Below are 12,970 nucleotides of genomic sequence, written 5' to 3'. Positions count from 1 at the left end.
AGTTTGGTATGCTAGTACACTCTTAACTACTGTATTATCACTCCAGCCCCTTCCTGTATTTTTCTTCAGTCTGTGCTCATCCTAAGCCCAGATGCTGTTTATTTCTCTGCTGTTTATAAAAGTAGTTTTCCCTGTTTTCTCTCCTTTTTGGGAGGGGGTCACACCGGCCAGTGTTCAGGGCTTACTCCTGGCTCTGTGCTCAGATATCGCTCCGGGCAGGCACAGGGAACCATATGGGATGCCAGAATTCGAACCACTGTCCGTCCTGGATCCTGGATCGGTTTCGTGTAAGGCAAATGCCCTACTGCTGTGCTATCTCTGTGCCCCCTTCCCCTCGTTTTCTCTTCACTCACTGCCTATTTGGTTTGGTCCTCACCACTCCACTGAGAGTACTCTGCTCAGTAACCTAGTTGTTAGCCCAGATGATACTTTTCAGTTCTTAGTTTCTTTAAACTGTGCTATTCTCTATGCTTGTCTTTTCTTTTCCTCCTGTTCCTGCTTAGTTTCCTTCATAGTCTCATGGTCATTACTTCCACCAATCTCTACATGTTGCTGTTCCTGAGAATTCTGTTATTAGTCACCACCTTCTTTTTTTATTCTTCACAGGTGATGTAATTCACTATACAAACCGATATATCCTCTAAATCTCTATATTTATCTCAGTTTTCTCTCTTAGAATCTAGGCCCATATTTCTGAAACCTACCTGGACATCTCAGTTACCTCAGAAGTCATTTTCTTCCACTGTAATATCTTTGACCCTAGCAGTTTTTTGGTTTTTGGGTCACACCCGGCAGCGCTCAGGTGTTACTCTTGGCTCTACGATTCAGAAATTGCTCCTGGCAGGCTCAGGGGACCTTATGGCATGCCGGGATTTGAACCACCGTCCTTCTGCATCCAAGGCAAAAGCCTTGCCTCCATGGGCCCGGAGAGATAGCACAGCAGCATTTGCCTTGCAAACAGCTGATCCAGGACCAAAGGTGGTTGGTTCGAATCCCGGTGTCCCATATGGTTCCCCGTGTCTGCCAGGAGCTATTTCTGAGCAGACAGCCAGGAGTAACCCCTGAGCACCGCCGGGTGTGACCCAAAAACAAAACAAAAAAAAACAACAACCCCCCCCCCCAAAAAAAAACAAAAAGGAAACAAAAGAAAACAAAACAAAAAAAGCCTTGCCTCCATGCTATCTCTCTAGCCCCCCCTGAGCTGTGTTTTTGTTTTGTCTTTCTCCCCTCCCCACCCCATGGACCACACCCAGCAATGCTTAGGGCTTACTTCTGGCCCTGCACTCAGAAGTCACTCCTAAAAGGACTTGGAGGACCATGTGGGGTATGGAGACTCTTACCTGAGTTGGCCACATGCAAGGCAAAGACCCTGTCCTCTGTATTATCTCTCAGGCTCTTTATATTTCCCCTGATCTTTTGTTTGTCTTGTATTTGGGCTATGCTTATTCTGGCTCTTTGCTCAGGAATCATTCCTGACAGTGCTCAGGGGGTCAAATGGAATGCCAGGCATCGAGCCCAGGTTTACCAGGTGCAGGACAAGTGCTCCACCAATTATCCTATGTCTGGCCTCTTTTTTTTTTTTTTTTTGGTGGTTTTTGGGTCACACCCGGCAGTGCTCAGGGATTATTCCTGGCTCCAGGCTCAGAAATTGTTCCTGGCAGGCACGGGGGACCATATGGGACGCCGGGATTTGAACCGATGACCTCCTGCATGAAAGGCAAACGCCTTACCTCCCATGCTATCTCTCCGGCCTTATGTCTGGCCTCTTAATTTTTAGGTTATAGTTTTTTTTTTGTGTGTTTTGTTTTTGTTTTTGGACCACACCATGCAGTGCTCAGAGCTGGTTCTTTGCTCTGTATTCAGGGATCACTCCTAGTGGAGCTTGGGGGACTATCTGGGGTTCTGAGGATTGAACCTGAATTAAGGCAAGCATTTCTATCTGGTGTTATCGGATTAGCCCTAGGTTATAGTTTTATATTCATTCTTTTTATGAAATCTCAATTCGTTTTTGTTTGTTTGTTTTCTTGGCCACACCAGGTGATGCTCAGGGGTTACTCTCAGAAATCGCTCCTGACTTGGGGGACCATGTGGGATACTGGGGGATTGAACCACACTTTGTCCTAGGTCAGCATGTGCAAGGCAAACGCCCTACCGCTGTACCACCACTCCGGCCCCTGAAATCTCAACTCTAAGGTGGAATTAGTTATTTCTGTTGGGCTACTGTGACATTTTGTCTTTCTAGCATTCTATGTTTTATTTAAACATTATTTTCTTGGGGCATCATAAACAGAAAATAATAAACATGGGCCGGAGTGGTGGTGCAAGCTTTTGGGTGATACCCGCCCAGGCTCAGGGCTTACATTTGGCTCTGCACTCAGAAATCACTCATGATGGTGCTTGGGGAAGCATTACCCAGTGTGGCACAAAAAAAAAATGTCTGGCAGGGCCCGGAGAGATAGCACAGCAGCATTTGCCTTGCAAGCAGCCGATCCAGGACCAAAGGTGGTTGGTTCGAATCCCGGTGTCCCATATGGTCCCCCGTGCCTGCCAGGAGCTATTTCTTTTTCTTTCTTTGTTTGTTTTTGTTTTTGGGCCACACCTGTTAACGCTCAGGGGTTACTCCTTCTTTTTCTTTTTCTTTTTCTTTCTTTTTTTTTTTTTTTTTAATTTTTTTTAATTTTTGGGCCACACCCAGCGGTGCTCAGGGGTGACTCCTGGCTATCTGCTCAGAAATAGCTCCTGGCAGGCACGGGGGACCATCTGGGACACCGGGATTCGAACCAACCACCTTTGGTCCTGGATCAGCTGCTTGCAAGGCAAATGCCGCTGTGCTATCTCTCCGGGCCCCCAGGAGCTATTTCTGAGCAGACAGCCAGGAGTAACCCCTGAGCACCGCTGGGTGTGACCCAAAGAACCAAAAAAAAAAAAAAAATGTCTGGCAATCTGAGGCAAATCTAGGGTGGATTTGTATGTAGTCTTGGAAATCATCAACCTATAAATAGAATTTAAAGTCCTAGAATTCAATCAAGAGGACACCTAGAAGTGGTTTGTGGTGAAGGAGAGGTTTGAAAAAAAAAAGAAGCAGAGTCTGGTGTTAAGAATAACTACTCTGGGGCCGGGCGGTGGCGCTAAAGGTAAGGTGCCTGCCTTGCCTGCGCTAGCCTAGGATGGACCGCGGTTCGATCCCCCGGCGTTCTATATGGTCCCCCAAGCCAGGAGCAACTTCTGAGCACATAGCCAGGCGTAACCCCTGACCGTTACCGGGTGTGGCCCAAAAACCAAAAAAAAAAAAAAAAAGAATAACTACTCTGGTTTTTAGTGCTTTGACAAAAGCCCAGGTATGAGGCCTTCTTGCTGAGTGTCTGCAATTTCATATTGTTGGAACATTTATTGTTTCCATGAGGCTTGCAGCTTTTTTCGAGATGGCTATGACTAAACCAGGAAGAAACTGGTGAGGGAATGAAATGGTTTTTAAGTGTTAGATTCCCTGATCTTGGAAAAGTAGCCTGGCTTGACCTTGGTCCTAAGATATATCAGTTTTCCCAGCTACCTAATAAGAATAACAGCACTAGTTTAGCTCAGTGGGTGGTTGTGAGGCATGACTACTAATGAAAATAATTGTAAAACATTTTTGCAAGTTAAAGTGTGATATAAATGCTAAGTAATAGTTCTTTATTGGGATGTTGTGAAAATTAGCAACATGCTGTCTGTTAGAGGTTTTAAATTCCTTTTGCAAAAGGTGATATATTTTTATAAATACTATTTAAAGAAAAAATTGCTCAGATTTTGGGAAAATATATTACAACCCTCATTTCTTTTTTTTGTTTGTTTGTTTTTGGGCTGCACCCGGCAGTGCTCAGGGGTCACTCCTGGCTGTCTGCTCAGAAATAGCTCCTGGCAGGCACGGGGGACCATATGGGACACCGGGATTCGAACCAACCATCTTTGGTCCTGGATCAGCTGCTTGCAAGGCAAACACCGCTGTGCTATCTCTCCGGGCCCGGTTATTCATAGCTGTACTGGGGTGACCATATGGGAATCTGGGGATTGAACCTGGGTGCAGTGTGCAAGGCAAACACCCTCCTTGCTGTGTTATCACCATGTACCCTCCTATTTATCTTTTTACTTATTTATTTATTTTGCTTTTTGGACCATATCCAATGGAGTTCAGGTTATTTCTGGCTCCGTGCTCAGTAGTTACTCCTGGTGGTGAGAGAGGGAACCATATGGAATCCTGGGGTTATTAAACCTGGGCCAACCACGTGCAAAGCAAGTACCCTACCCTCTGTATTATCCTCCTACCCAATGCTGTATACTTTATTTGCAGTTAGACTCAAAGAGGGACAGTTTCATTTCAGGCAAAATGAACACTCTGTTTCATATTTGATTCTGTTTTGTTGTTTGGGCCTATACCCAGCTTTGCTCGGGTGCTACTCCTAGCTAGCTTGGAGCTAGGGGATTGTTCCTGGTGGTGCCTGGTAGACCAATCATTGCCAGGGATTGAACTCAGGGCTTTTGTAGGCACAACATGAGCTCCAGTGTATCTATACACCCCCATCTGATTCTGAACATAGAATCAGTGGCATCATTATCTAAATGTACTTAGCAAAATTTGTGAGGGTACTAGAGAGATAGTACAGAAGCAAAGAACTTTTTTTTTTTTTTAGTTTTTTTTTTTTTTTTTTAGTTTTTGGGTCACACCGGCGGTGCTCAGGGGTTACTCCTGGCTGTCTGCTCAGAAACAGCTCCTGGCAGGCACGGGGGACCATATGGGACACCGGGATTCGAACCAACCACCTTTGGTCCTGGATCAGCTGCTTGCAAGGCAAACACCGCTGTGCTATCTCTCTACAGTGGACCCCTGTTTCATCCAGTGCACAACATATGAGCACTGAGCACCTCTTGAGTGTGACCCAACAGCCACTATTACTCAACCCCCCCTCCCCAAATGGTTTGAAGGCTGAGTTTTTGGAGTGGGGGGCATATCTGGCCACACTCAGGAGTTACTCCGGACAGGTTCAGGGGACCATATGAGATGCCGGGGATCGAGCTTGGGTCAGCCATGTGCAAGGTAAACACTCTACCTGCTGTGCTTTTGCTCTAGTCTCAGCATTTGCTTTTCATGTGTGAGGTTCTGAGTTTAATTCTCAGCACCAAGCGATAAAGATAAAAAAGACGTGATTGAATTGGAATGATAGCACAGCTGGTAGGGCATTTGCCTTGCTCTTAGCCAACCCAGATTTGATCCCCAGTATCCTATATGGTCCCCAGCCTGCCAGGAGTGTTTTCTGAGCTTAGAGCCAGTAACCCTTGATCACTGATAGGTGTGACCCAAAAACAAACAAACATACAAACAAAAAAGACATGCTTGAAATTTCAGTCTGATTTATGAAAAAAGTTCTCTTTTTTTGGCTTTTGGGCCACACCTGGTGATGCTCAAGGGCTACTCCTGGCTATGCGCTCAGAAATCGCTTCTGGCTTGGGAAACCATATGGGATGCTGGAGATTGAACCATCGTCTGTCCGAGGCTAGTGTGGGCAAGGCAAACGCCTTAAAACTTGTGCCACTGCTCTAGCCCCAGCCCCATGATGTGTGCAAAATGTCTTAACTTCTTAAATAATGCTAATGGTTCCAGAGAGATAGTACTGAGGGATAGTGCTTGTCTTGCTTGACCCCAGGCATCCAATATGGTCCCCAAAGCCAAGCCAGGCATGATCTCTGAGCGCAGAGCCAGGAGTAAATCCAGAGCACCTCTGAGGATGGCCCCAAACAAAAATTAAAAAAAAAAAAAAGTTAATATTAGAGGAAAATTGAAAATTTTTGATGCCTGAAACTAATAAGGGAAAACTGAAATGGTTAGACAGTAGTCATCTGATATATTTAAAATTTTAGGGCTGGAGAGATAGCATGGAGGTAAGGCGTTTGCCTTGGATGCAAAAGAACGGTGGTTCAAATCCCGGCATCCCATATGGTCCCCCGTGCCTGCCAGGCGAGATTTCTGAGCACAGAGCCAGGAGTAACCCCTGAGCGCTGCTGGTTGTGAACAAAACCCCCCAAAAAACCCAAAAAAAATTTATTCTGCTGACAGCTCAGTTGTCATGTTGGGAGAGAGTAGTGATAGTGATGGTGATGGTGGTGGTGGTGGTTTTGTGTGTGTGTGTGTGTGTGTGTGTGTGTGTGGTCTGTAGTGATCTGTGTCTTGCTAGTTTGAGACAAATTGACATGAGATGTTCTTAGTTTACATAGGTTGGAATTGAACTTTTTTGGAATTTAATAGCTCCCATTATTTATTGTTTTTGTATAAAGGACAAGATTAGGTTTCTTTCATAAAATTCTACTTCTACTTTGTTTTTCACTTGCTTTTGGTAACTGGAAAATGGTATCTCTGAATGTCTTACTTTCACAAGCATTAAGGGGTTTGCCTTGTTTGCGCCCGACCCACTGTGGACCTGGGTTCGATTCCCGACATCCCCATATGGTCCCCTGATCCTGCCTGGAGCGATTTCTGAGCCCATAGCCAGGAGTAACTCCTGAGCGCAGCTGGTTGTGACCCCAAAACTAAAAACAACAACAAAAAGCCCCAAAACAACTTGATAAAACTTAATTTATTGGAGATTGCTCTTGTGATTTATTAAGACTTAAAAAAAGTGGGATAGGAGAGATAGTACAGGGGGTAGGGCACAGCGTGTGTAACAGAGGGTAGGTAGGCCTTGCATATGACTAACCTGGGTTTGATCCTGGACATTCCTCATATTCCCGACACCTTGTCAGAAATAGAAGTAAGCCCTGAACACAGTTGGCTATCGTTATAAAATCAAACAAAAACTGGCTGGAAAGATAGTATAGTGTATATAGGAGCACTTGCCTTGTACATTGTATGCAGCCTACACAGTTTCAGTTCCCTGCGTCCTGCATGATCCTTAATGCATTGCCAGGCGCAACTCCTGAGTATAGAGCCAGGAGTAACCCCTGAGTGCTGCCAAGTTTGGCCCCTAAAATTGAGAACTGAAACGAAAGCTAAAAAGACTTAAAGCGCTGGCGAGGTGGCGCTAAGAGGTAAGGTGTCTGCCTTGCAAGCGCTAGCCAAGGAAGGACCAGGGTTCAATCCCCTGGCGTCCCATATGGTTCCTCCAAGCCAGGGGCAATTTCTGAACACTTAGCCAGGAGTAACCCCTGAGCATCAAATGGGTGTGGCTTGAAAAACCAAAAAAAAAAAAAAAAAAGACTTAAAGCTAGAGAGATTGGACACTGGGTAGAGAACTTGTCTTGCATGCAACTAACCTGGGTTCAATCCCCAGCATCCCCTATGGTCCCTTGAGTCCCTCCAGGAGTGATTCCTGAGTACATTTAGCCCTGAACATAGCCAAGAATGACCCCAAAAATAAGCAAAACAAACAAATAAGTCCCGGAGCATTAGCATAGCAGTTGGGCATTTGCCTAGCATGTGTCCAACCTTAAATGGACCCTGGTTTGATTCCCTGCATCCCATATGGTTCCCCTAGCCTTCCAGGAGCGATTTCTGAGTGAAGAGCCAGGACTAACCCCTGAGTGCCACCGGGTGTGACCCCCTCCCCCCCCCAACCCAAACAAAAGGGTGGTGGGCAGGAACAGGAAGGCTTGAGAAATAGTGTACAGGTTAAGGTGCTTGCCTTGTACATGGTCTACCTGGGTCCAATTCCTAGCATCTCATAATGGTCCCCTGAGTCCCACCAGGATTGATCCTTGAGTTCAGAGTCAGGTAATATCTTCTGATGTGGCACAAAAGCAAAACAAAAGAAAACAGGGAAAACAAAGCCTTAAAAACAGAAAGACCTGGGGCCAGAGAGATAACATGGAGGTAGGGCATTTGCCTTACATGCAGAAGGACGGTGGTTCGAATCTCGGCATCCCATGTGGTCCCCCGAGCCTGCCAGGAGCGATTTCTGAATGTAGAGCCAGGAGTAACCCTTGAGCACTGCCGGATGTGACCCAAAAACAAAACAAAACAAAAAACCAGAAAGGGGGCCGGAGAGATAGCACAGCTGTGTTTGCCTTGAAAGCAGCTGACCCAGGACCTAAGGTGGTTGCTTCGAATCCCAGCGTCCCATTTGGTCCCCCGAGCCTGCCAGGAGCTATTTCTGAGCAGATAGCCAGAAGTAACCCCTGAGCATCGCTGGGTGTGGCCCAAAAACCAAAACAACAACAACAACAACAACAACAACAAAAAAAACAGAAAGACTTTGGATAGATGGAGACATAGTACAGGAGGTAACTGCATACCTTGCATGAGGCAAACAGCCTCCCAATACCCAGCATCACATATGGTCCCTCAGTAATACCAGAAATAATTTCTGGGCACAGAGCTAGGAATAAGAGTAAGCCTTGAGCACTTTCAATCATGGCGCAGTACCCCCTTCCCCCAAAGACTTACAACTGGAATGTAGTTTAGTGGACTGTAAATGCTTTACATGTCAGGGCTGCAGGTTTTATGCTTGGCACTGCAGGATTCCCTCCAGCTGTGCTGGAAATATCCACCCTCAATAACCTCTAACTGTGGTTATATTAAAAACTTTTTGTTTTGTCACACCTGGAGATCCTCAGGGCTTACTCCTGCGGGGGTTTGAGGGACCATATGCGGTGCTAGGGTTTGAACCCAGGTCTACCCATGCAAAGCAAGTGCCCTACCTGCTAAACTGTTGCTCCACCCCTGCCCCTTTTATCTCTCTCTCTCTCTCTCTCTCTCTCTCTCTCTCTCTCTCTCTCTCTCTCTCTCTCTCTCTCTCTCTCTCTCTCTCGCTCTCGCTCTTTTTTTTTTTTAACCCTTTATCTCTTTCTTGTAAAAGTTCTTTGCATCTATTAAAGTCCTTTATTGGGGTTGAAGAGATAGCACAGTGATAGGTCATTTGCCTTGCATGTGGCCAACCCAAAATGGACCTGGGTTTGATTTCTGGCATCCCATATGGTCCCCTGAGCCTGCCAGCAGGGATTTCTGAGCACAGATCCAGGAGTAACCCCTGAGAGCCGCTTGGTGTGACCTAAAAACAAAACAAAAAAAAGTTATTTTTTTTTGGTTTTAAGCTCATCAAGTCCTTTTCTTAAATGTTGCATATGTGTGTGTGTATGTATGTATGTATGTATGTGTGTGTGTATCTATATATCTATAGATGTGGGGGGGGGTGCTGGAGAGCACCCAGGGACCTCATATGTAGAAGGCAGATTTACTACAACTGAGCCCAGTGTTGCATGTCTGCTTTGGTGTTTGGGCTTCAGGGTTGCTCCTGGTATTGCTCAGGGTACCATGCTGTGCTAGGAATTGAATATATGCAAAACATGGTCTCTAGCCCATTGACTTTTCTATTTGGTCCACATTGTTGCAAATATATATATTTTTGGAAAGGGTCGGGGTAGGCATTGAGACATACCTGACAGTGCCTCAGGGGACCCTTACACAGTACCAGATTGTGATGGATGGCCATTTTGCAAGGCAAGCACCTTTAATGCCTGTACTTTCTCTCAGTTGTATATAAGTAATGAGAAAACAGACTTAGCAAAGATAATACTTGTTAGCAGTTGCCTAGGGCCAGGGATGTAGCACAGCACTTGCCTTGCAGTTTGAGGCCCTGACTTCAGTCCCTGACACCACACACCACCATCACCCCCCCTCCCCCCAGAAAAAAGAAAGAAAAGTATTGCCTTGGTTCTTTTGAGTAATGGCAAATTTCCTTTGTCTCTCTCCTTCCAAAGATGCATAGAAAAAGCTCCTTCTGTCAGAAGTAAAGCGTTGGCTCTGTGTTGGTTATAATTTGCTTTTTCTGGCTGGCAAAGCCTTCTTTTTGTTTTCTGTCTTTTGACAGATTATAGGATTGTGGGGAAACATCGTCCAGGGCTTTTTCAGGAACTGTGCCATTTTATCTACAGGAGAAGCCATTGGCTTTGGCACTAGAAGAGAATTGGCTCTGCATTTAAAGATGCCAAATCATGCTTGAGTCACAAGTTTGCTGTCTCATTGTGTGTGAGTGCCTGCGTATGCCTGCGTGTGTTGTGAGAAACTTTTTCTCTACTATGTGCTAACCCTTTATCATCAGTGAGAAATAATGTTTGTCTCTTTTCTCCAGCTCTTCACTCTCAACAGAACCCCAAACCATAACAAAAGATGCAACATTTTAGTTTTAAAAGCATTAGGGTGGGACCAGAGCGATAGCACGTTTTGTTTGGATGAGAATGACTTGGGTTCTATCCCATATAGTCCCCCCTCCCCCCACGCCAGGAGTAATATCTGAGCTCAGAGCCAGGTATAACCACTGAGTGCTGCTGGGAGTGGCCTAAAAACCAAAAACCAAAAACCAAAATAATTTAGGAGCCATAGTGATAGCACAGCGGGTAAGGTGTTTGCCTTGCATACGACCTGGGTTTGATCTCCGGCATCCTTTTTTTTTTTTTTGGTTTTTTTGGGCCACACCCAGCGGTGCTCAGGGGTTACTCCTGGCTGTCTGCTCAGAAATAGCTCCTGGCAGGCACGGGGGACCATATGGGACACCGGGATTCCAACCAACCACCTTTGGTCCTGGATCGGCTGCTTGCAAGGCAAACACCGCTGTGCTATCTCTCCGGGCCCTTGATCTCCGGCATCCTATATGGTCCATCCCTTAGGCCTGCCAGGAGTGATTTCTGAGTGCAGAGCTAGGAGTAAGCCCTGAGCGCTACTGGGTGTGGCCCAAAAAAACAAAAAGAAAAACAAACAACAATTAAAATAAAAAGTATTATGAAAAAATACAACATGCAGTTCTGCATTCAGGAATAACTTTTTTTTTTTTTTTGTTTTTTGGGCCACACCCAGTGGTGCTCAGGGGTTACTCCTGGCTGTCTGCTCAGAAATAGCTCCTGGCAGGCACGGAGGTCCATATGGGACACCGGGATTCGAACCAACCACCTTTGGTCCTGGATTGGCTGCTTGCAAGGCAAGCGCCGCTGTGCTATCTCTCCGGGCCCCAGGAATAACTTATTTTTGGGCCACACTCAGCAGTGCTCAAGGGTTACTTCTGAGCACCATATTGGGATCCCAGAAATCCAACCTGGGTTGGCTGCATGCAAGGCAACTCTTTCGGTTGACCCAGGCATGCATTTCTTTTGGTTGGTTTTTGTTTTTTTATTAAAATTTTTTGGGGGCTATATCTGGTGGTGCTCAGGTATTACTCTTGATGGACTTGGGAGACTGTATAGGATGCTGGAGATAGACAAGTTGGCCTAGTACCTGCTTACTGTACTCTAACCTTGTTTTTTTATTAAATTTTTTTGGGGGCTATATCTGGTGGTGCTCTGGTATTATTCTTTTTTTTTTTTTTTTTTTTTTTTGGTTTTTGGGCCACACCCTGTGAGGCTCAGGGGTTACTCCTGGCTATGCGCTCAGAAGTTGCTCCTGGCTTCTTGGGGGACCATATGGGACGCCGGGGGATCGAACTGCGGTCCGTCCTGGGCTAGCGCAGGCAAGGCAGGCACCTTACCTCCAGCGCCACCGCCCGGCCCCCTATTCTTGATGGACTTGGGAGACTGTATAGGATGCTGGAGATAGACAAGTTGGCTTAGTACCTACTTACTGTACTCTAACCTTCTCTGGGATATGGCAGGAGAAATATTTCTGGCATAGGCAGGGAATGCAAGTGATAAATTCACTCTAGATGATCCAGTTTATCCAAATTGACTTCCTCTATTCACTACCTTCCTCACATTAATCTAAATGAAAATAAACTTTACCTAGAAGGGGTCCTATAAAGTTATTTATAGAAATACAGGGATTATGGGGTTCTCGAAGCTCTGGAGCCCAGACAGGGGTGCCGTGGGGCCGAGGGGTGCCCCTTGTCGTTAAAAAAATATGCAGGGATTAACAGGTGTGGAAGAACTGCTAAAATATCTACTTGGCTAGATTTCATCATCAGTTGCACACAGTTTTAAAAGCATGAACATAACAGAAACGATGTGAATTAAGATAGTACAGGGTGGGGGCCGGGCGGTGGCGCAAGAGGTAAGGTGCCTGCCTTGCCTGCGCTAGCCTTGGACGGACCACAGTTCGATCCCCCGGCGTCCCATATGGTCCCCCAAGCCAGGAGCAACTTCTGAGCGCATAGCCAGGAGTAACCCCTGAGCGTTACCGGGTGTGGCCCAAAAACCAAAAAAAAAAAAAAAAAAAAAAAGATAGTACAGGGTGGCCCTCCAAAAGAGATGGGTGCTACTTACATTTAAAGTTTTTTGTTGATTTTTATAGGGCTGGAGAGATAGCTTGCAGCCTGTCCTGGTTCCCATATGGTCCCCCGAGTCCTATGTAGGGACTCATCGGTATGAGAGAATATATAGTACAATTTTTGGTTTTATTCCATTCCAACGTGTTATGCACCTCATGTTGACCTTCGTGATTGAAGTGTTGGTACAAGTTGCCAGCTATAAGGTGGTCAAGCATTGTTTTGAGGGAGACATACCTGGTAGCACTTGGGAGTTACTCTCTGTACTCAGAAATCACTCCTGGTAGGCTTGGGGGTTCATATGGGATGCTAGGAATCGAACCCAAGTCCGCCCTGGGTTGGCTTTGTGTAAGGCAAACGCCGTACTGGCTATGCTCTCTCCATCTCCAATAGGCAACAATTGTCTAGCTTTTTTCTTAGGTCTATGGCTTGAGCAAGATTTAGATGTTTGCTTTCTGATAGTACTGGTATTGAAATCTGTACTAGAGGAATGGTTTAGCTTAGCGTTCAGTTGGATATAGTAGAAGTATGTGGGCAAGGTTGGAGCAAGTGTCCTTTAAAAAAATTTTTTTTTTTAATATGGAACGCTTCACGAATTTGCGTGTCATCCTTGCGCAGGGGCCATGCTAATCTTCTTTGTATCGTTCCAATTTTAGTATATGTGCTGCCGAAGCGAGCACTAAAATTTTTTTTAAATTTTATTGTAGTTGTTGATCTTGCTCTGGGCTTACTACTGGCTCAGTGCTCAGGGATCACTC

General features: G+C 45.7%; 2 protein-coding genes and 1 non-coding gene across 3 annotated transcripts in view; 1 reads left to right on the top strand and 2 right to left on the bottom strand.

The window, feature by feature from the left end:
- The window catches only part of RPL23A (ribosomal protein L23a), a 130,740-nt gene that overhangs the window by 32,321 nt on the left and 85,449 nt on the right, over positions 1–12,970 (bottom strand). The window lies entirely within an intron of this gene.
- The window catches only part of FAM222B (family with sequence similarity 222 member B), an 82,966-nt gene that overhangs the window by 19,628 nt on the left and 50,368 nt on the right, over positions 1–12,970 (top strand). The window lies entirely within an intron of this gene.
- Positions 12,786–12,892, bottom strand: LOC126025454 (U6 spliceosomal RNA). Its single transcript, XR_007501462.1, has one exon. It is a non-coding gene; the product is annotated as a U6 spliceosomal RNA (small nuclear RNA).

The sequence above is a fragment of the Suncus etruscus genome, chromosome 1 (genome assembly GCF_024139225.1).
Source record: "Suncus etruscus isolate mSunEtr1 chromosome 1, mSunEtr1.pri.cur, whole genome shotgun sequence".
NCBI classification, from domain to species: domain Eukaryota; kingdom Metazoa; phylum Chordata; class Mammalia; order Eulipotyphla; family Soricidae; genus Suncus; species Suncus etruscus.
This window is presented reverse-complemented; position numbering and strand designations above follow the sequence as displayed.